The sequence below is a fragment of the Berghia stephanieae genome, chromosome 3 (genome assembly GCF_034508935.2).
Source record: "Berghia stephanieae isolate SIO BIC M18660-M18661 chromosome 3, UCSD_Bste_1.3, whole genome shotgun sequence".
Lineage (NCBI taxonomy): Eukaryota > Metazoa > Mollusca > Gastropoda > Nudibranchia > Aeolidiidae > Berghia > Berghia stephanieae.
The window spans coordinates 101,671,169-101,677,419 of record NC_088362.1 but is presented as its reverse complement, the minus strand read 5'-3'; the positions used below and the strand labels follow the sequence as shown (position 1 = coordinate 101,677,419).

The window sequence follows — 6,251 nt, the reverse complement described above, 5'->3', positions numbered from 1 at the left end:
AGAGAGAGAGAGAGAGAGAGAGAGAGAGAGAGAGAGAGGGAGGGGGGAGGAGAGGGAGGGAGGGAGATGTCCAGCAGTAATCGATGGCCCACACACACACACAGAGCCAATACCACCACCACCACCGCCCAGTCTGTTGTTAGCGGGGATGCCATGCCGTTTATTCCTCAGAGACCATTACACCCCCCCCCCCCCCCACCCACCCCTCCACTAGTGTCAGAGATGCCGGCTTTGACTTAAACACACAAAGAATTTTTTTTTAAAGCCCTATACCGCTTACTTTTCTACCACCAAAATTATAACGGTGATAACGATGTGTCCTAATTTAACCTCCACAATTTAACCAACACAACACAACAACACACATCCTTCAAGGCCCCACCTTCACCAAAGCACGCGCATACGCGTTCGCTTAGCATACTCACATTCACACAAAGACTTCCTAGCTAGGTATGTGATATGAATAAGAGAAAACCCGTCGTTCTTACAGCAAAATCGGCGACCCCTTTGGAAAAGACTAGTATCCTATACACATCAAATTGCACAGACTCACCACTATGTAGCAAAACTCGATTTTTATGAGTATCTGAATGAAGACAAGCACCAACACCATGATAATGACAAAGCACGTCTTTTTAATTTGGCCAAAAAAATTATCTTTCATATATCGATCAATTAAGAATCGAGACTTCAACACGAGAACTCCCAGGTTTAATACTTTTTGACAACTTGGGGCTAGAACGACGTCTGACATCCGAACCCGCTTATGGGCCTAGTTTAACATTGTTGTAATGGACAATATTTTCCGTAATTTTTTAAAAGATTTCCATTACAACAATGAGCCCATAAGGAATTGAGTTATCGGACCTTCAAAAAAGTCCACGTTGGGCTAGACTAAATCAATCGATATTCGAAGTAAAAGCTTTCTGGTCAATTATTTTTTTTTAAATGTGCTATGTCAATGCTCAACAGAGTAAGTCCAATAACCAGCGGCTGTTGTCCGAAATGCTTCATAAAATATTAACGTTATTCCATTACTGATATTATTACTAATTTGAAATAATATATCATAAGGTTCTCTTCGGGGCATGCTTTTTTCGTCACGGCAAATATAAGTTGTTGGTTTGGAGGAAATGTAAATAATCAAATTCTACTCTAAAAATAGAGATGACGCCACTTTGCTGAAAGTCGCGTGAAATATTCGAAGCAAAATATCCCAAAAAAAAAAAACAAACAAACAAACAAACCATCAAACAGAACTAAAAGGGCATCACAATAAATGTCGCAAAGAGTAAAGATCGCAATTTGTTGATGTGCGACTTCTAGAAAGGCTATCATTTGAATGCTATATAAATGTACTAATACTAATACTACGACTACTACTACTACTACTACTTCTACTACTACTACTACTACTACTACTACTACTACTACTACTACTACTACTACTACTACTACTACTACTACTACTACTACTACTACTACTACTACTACTACTACTACTACTACTACCACCACCACCACCACCACCACCACCACCACCACCACCACCACTACTACTACTACTACTACTACTACTACTACTACTACTACTACTACTACTACTACTACTACTACTACTACTACTATTAGTACAACAACAACAACAACAACAACAACAACTACTACTACTACCACTACCACTACTACTACTATTAGTACTACTACTACTACTTCTACTACTACTTCTACTACTACTACTACTACCACTACTAGTACTACTACTACAACAACTACTACTACAACTACTACTACTACTATTAGTACAACAACAACAACAACTACAACTACTACTACTACCACTACTAGTACTACTACTACTACTACTTCTACTACTACTACTACTTCTACTACTACTACTACTACTACTACTACTACTACTACTACTACCACTACCACTACTACTACTACTACCACTACTACTACTACTACTACTACTACTACTACTACTACTACTACTACTACTTGGGGCTAGAACGACGTGTACATATATGCAGGTCTGACTTACGAACCGCTTATGGGCCTAGTTTAACATTGTTGTAATGGACAATATTTTCCGTCATATTTTTTTAAAAAAGATTTCCATTAAAGCAATGAGCCCATAAGGACAACTACTAAAATAACTGACTACAAATTTGTTTTAAAAAACAAACAACCAAGCTGTGTAGAAATTTGAACATTTCTTAAAATCATAAAAAATCGAAAACCGCGTGTAAGACACAAAGCATAAAGAAAAACATAACCCCCCCCCCCCCCCCTTAAAAAAATTGGCCTTCCGTCGGCTTGGGGATCGAACCTCAAGCTTTCTAATTGTGATGGACATGTTTTAACTCACCAAACCCTAACACCGACTATATCCGTAGTTTACCCGGGGTTACCTTTACCCCATTCCTATTTGTTACATTTTTCTGAGACAACTTATAGGTGTATATCAAATCTAATTTATTTTTTAGATTTTGCATGTTAATGATAGTAGTTGAATAAAACTATGTACAAGCTCATTTTTCATACATTTTTTTTCTAATTTTGAAAAGTAGCAAAAATCTCTAGGATTGAGTGAGTTAAAAGCATTGATATTTTGGAATATAGCTTTTAATGAGTTTAAAGGAACATGGGTGACCCTAAGACTATATGTCAGCCTCTGGTATAAATAAATATATTATGAACATAACGAAATTCCACGATTTGTCATGCTCAGTGTAAAACCAGTATCATTTTGGGGTGATTGGAAGGATGAAAAATTGAATTGTAGTAAAAAGTTTTCAACTTGGATTAAGAGAGGTTTGTCTTTGAGGAGAATAAATAAAGTAGGCCAAAAGCGTTTTAAACGCGTGGGGAACCAAAGTTTTATATTTCTGATAATTTTCAAGTTCCAACTTAAACTTGAGCTTTTATATAGTGCAATATCCACGAAACGTGCTCAAAGCACTTTAAAAGGGGTCCCTGACCAACAGTAACAAGTAACATGAAGAACAAGCCATGACGCCTATTAGGTGATATTACAATTTTTTCCCAATATAGACAACGCTGCCAATGGCATGGTACTCATTTTCACCTGAGTTCGGTGAGAGAATGTGAGTAAAGAGCCTTTTCCAAGGACTCTCCTATGTGAGGCTCGAACCCAGGACCTTCGATCCGAAAGCAAGTGTCATACCACTAGATCACACAGCCGCATGTTACTGTTTGATATCTATAGTCTATAGCGGTAGGCTGAAAATGTTATGATGATGACGGTAGTGATAGTTGTGGTGGTGGTGATGATAATGATGATGATGATGATGACGATGATGAGGTGATTGCGTCGGAGGTGATGATAATGATGTTTACTGGAACTTTTTTTTTTATATTTCAAAATCTTAAAGTTAAAAAAAAAACAAAAAAAGGTTTTAATTTAAAAAATTAAAAAAAATATATATACCTATATTTCCAGGAGGATTTGAACTCATGACCTTCTATTTGAAAAGGGAGTGACTTAGAACCACCACATCAGCCACAGCTCTAAGTAATTGAGACTATGACAAAACGTTGTCTTTGTTACAGTTATAATTGCCATAAAAAGATCTGGACATCAACTAATTCAAATAGTTAAAGAAATGATCTAACTGAATGACAAATAATCAAAAAATTAAGGGTCAGTCTGGCACCAAATGAATAGATTTTCATAGTGACAAAACTAATATTGACTCGTGAGTCTGGCACCAAATGAATAGATTTTCATAGTGACAAAACTAATATTAACTCGTGAATCTGGCACCAAATGAATATATTTTCATAGTGACAAAACTAATATTGACTCGTGAGTCTGGCACCAAATGAATAGATTTTCATAGTGACAAAACTAATATTGACTCGTGAGTCTGGCACCAAATGAATAGATTTTCATAGTGACAAAACTAATATTGACTCGTGAGTCTGGCATCAAATGAATAGATTTTCATAGTGACAAAACTAATATTGACTCGTGAGTCTGGCACCAAATGAATAGATTTTCATAGTGACAAAACTAATATTGATTCGTTAGTCTGGCACCAAATGAATAGATTTTTATAGTGACAAAACTAATGTTGATTCGTTAGTCTGGCACCAAATGAATAGATTTTTATAGTGACAAAACAAATGTTGATTCGTTAGTCTGGCACCAAATGAATAGATTTTTATAGTGACAAAACTAATATTGACTCGTGAGTCTGGCACCAAATGAATAGATTTTTATAGTGACAAAACTAATATTGACTCGTGAGTCTGGCACCAAATGAATAGATTTTTATAGTGACAAAACTAAAGTCGATTAGTTTTCAATATTTTTGTTTTCAACACCCTGCGATGCCAATCTTATAATTGATAATCTCTCAGCTTTTTAATTCTTTGTCAAACTATTTTTTCCATAACTTATTTATGATATCACTTTATGTTAAACATCATAAAAGTGACATTCTGTCACATTTCGAAATTTGAAAAATTCTCTAATAATAGCAGCAAAATAAACATAGAGATCATAAGAGAAAATAAATTGACATCCAATCAGAGAGTAAAAATATCTTGATCATCACATTCAATCCATATTGAATTGTACGTCAATATGTTTGCAGATCTAAGAACACATTGCAATGATGGTCTGGTTTTAACATTTTTGTAATGGAGTATGTTTTATTTGTTTTTTAGGGTTTTATTGCGCTTGCAACACATTTCAGCGCCAGTAAAACGGAAGAAAATGGGATAGTAAAAAGTTCTAGAATTACAATAAAGCATCCAAGAAAAGGGAAGACAAAGGGGAATTGGTTCAAATAAGAAACAGGTGTAGTTTCCAAAAGCACACTATCAAAGTACTTAGTTTGAGATTACTAAAAGTCTCATCCAGACACAAGCACAGGTCCCCACTAAGAGGAATACACTCAAATGTTTTACAAATCATACATACTATAAAGAAACATAATGCAGTGTATAAGAGAGAGATGATTTACAAGGGAAAAAAATCATCTCCCAAAACTCTAACTAAACATTTGACTGCTTCCCTCCCAGCCAGGGTTTCCGGCCAGGGCCTGTACAAAACAAAGTAATCCCATTCCAAGACAAAGATAGAAAGCATGTTGGAAAACAGATACAGGAGCATAGAAGACACAACAAGTAGCTCCCTGCCCACTATGGGAGGTTAGAAACCCCACCCAGGTAATGGAGTATGTTAGCTTGATAGTAGTTCTATAACAAGAATGTGACCATAACTATTTAAGTTATCAGACCTGAAATTAGGTACACGTTGGTCTGAATATAAATCCTAAATTGTGAAGCTTGTCAACCAACAACCATCGTACGACTTCATTTTTAGTTTTTAGTTTTTTGGGGGGTGGGGGGTATATTCAATCCCAAAACAGGGCTTTTTTTTTCATATTAATTTCTATTTCATGATACGACAGCCTGTTCCCTATTCAATGTCCTGACTTAAGAATAACAGCCAACTTTTCAAAGAGCAAAATTCAAATCCCTGGGCTTTGTGAATTCTAACTCCCGTTAAAGTTAGTTGCCTCCCTTGTATTTTCTGAGTTTAAACAAAATTCCATTTGCAATTTTTAAAATGCATTATTCCTAGCAATATTCATCTTGAATTAAAGAGAGAGACAGACAGAGAGCTACACGGTTACAGAACAAATTATATTTTTTATTACTTTAACCCACATATATGCACTCCAAGACCTCATGATTCAAAATTGTATTTTTCAATTTTCAGATAAATAAAATACAGATACCTCTCTTTGCCTTTCGACAGCAGTATATTTAACTTTAAAAAAGAATAAACACAAGAGAAATACTAAGAGAGCTGATATGAGGTAGAGCACTAAAACAAATTAGGTTTGTTCAGTAAAGAAGGAGAAAAAATTCCTGAGAATCAAAGAGTGACGATCAATTTAGAGTGGTTGTGATAAATTGCAAAAACATCTTATGGGTATATGGTGTCTTGTCCGACATGTTAAAGAGTTGCTGTTGGCTTGGGACACTTTTATGAATATTTAACTAAATAAAAGCTCATAATATTCAAAAGAGATAATGCTACAGTAATGACATGGGTAGAGGAGTGATGATGATGATGTGATGGTTGTGGTGATGCGGGTTTTGTTTTTGGGTTTTGTTTTTTTTTGGGGGGGGGGGGGGGGGGGGTGAGGGGAGGTTGGGTCTTTCTTTTCTTTTTCCTTCTCCTAGGTCAAATAATGATAGTTGAC

The 6,251-nt window shown here is 35.7% G+C and overlaps 1 protein-coding gene across 2 annotated transcripts in view; it reads right to left on the bottom strand.

Annotated features, from left to right (window-relative positions):
- The window catches only part of LOC144968999 (uncharacterized), a 69,179-nt gene that overhangs the window by 56,108 nt on the left and 6,820 nt on the right, over window positions 1–6,251 (bottom strand). The gene's annotated exons all lie outside the window — the stretch shown is intronic.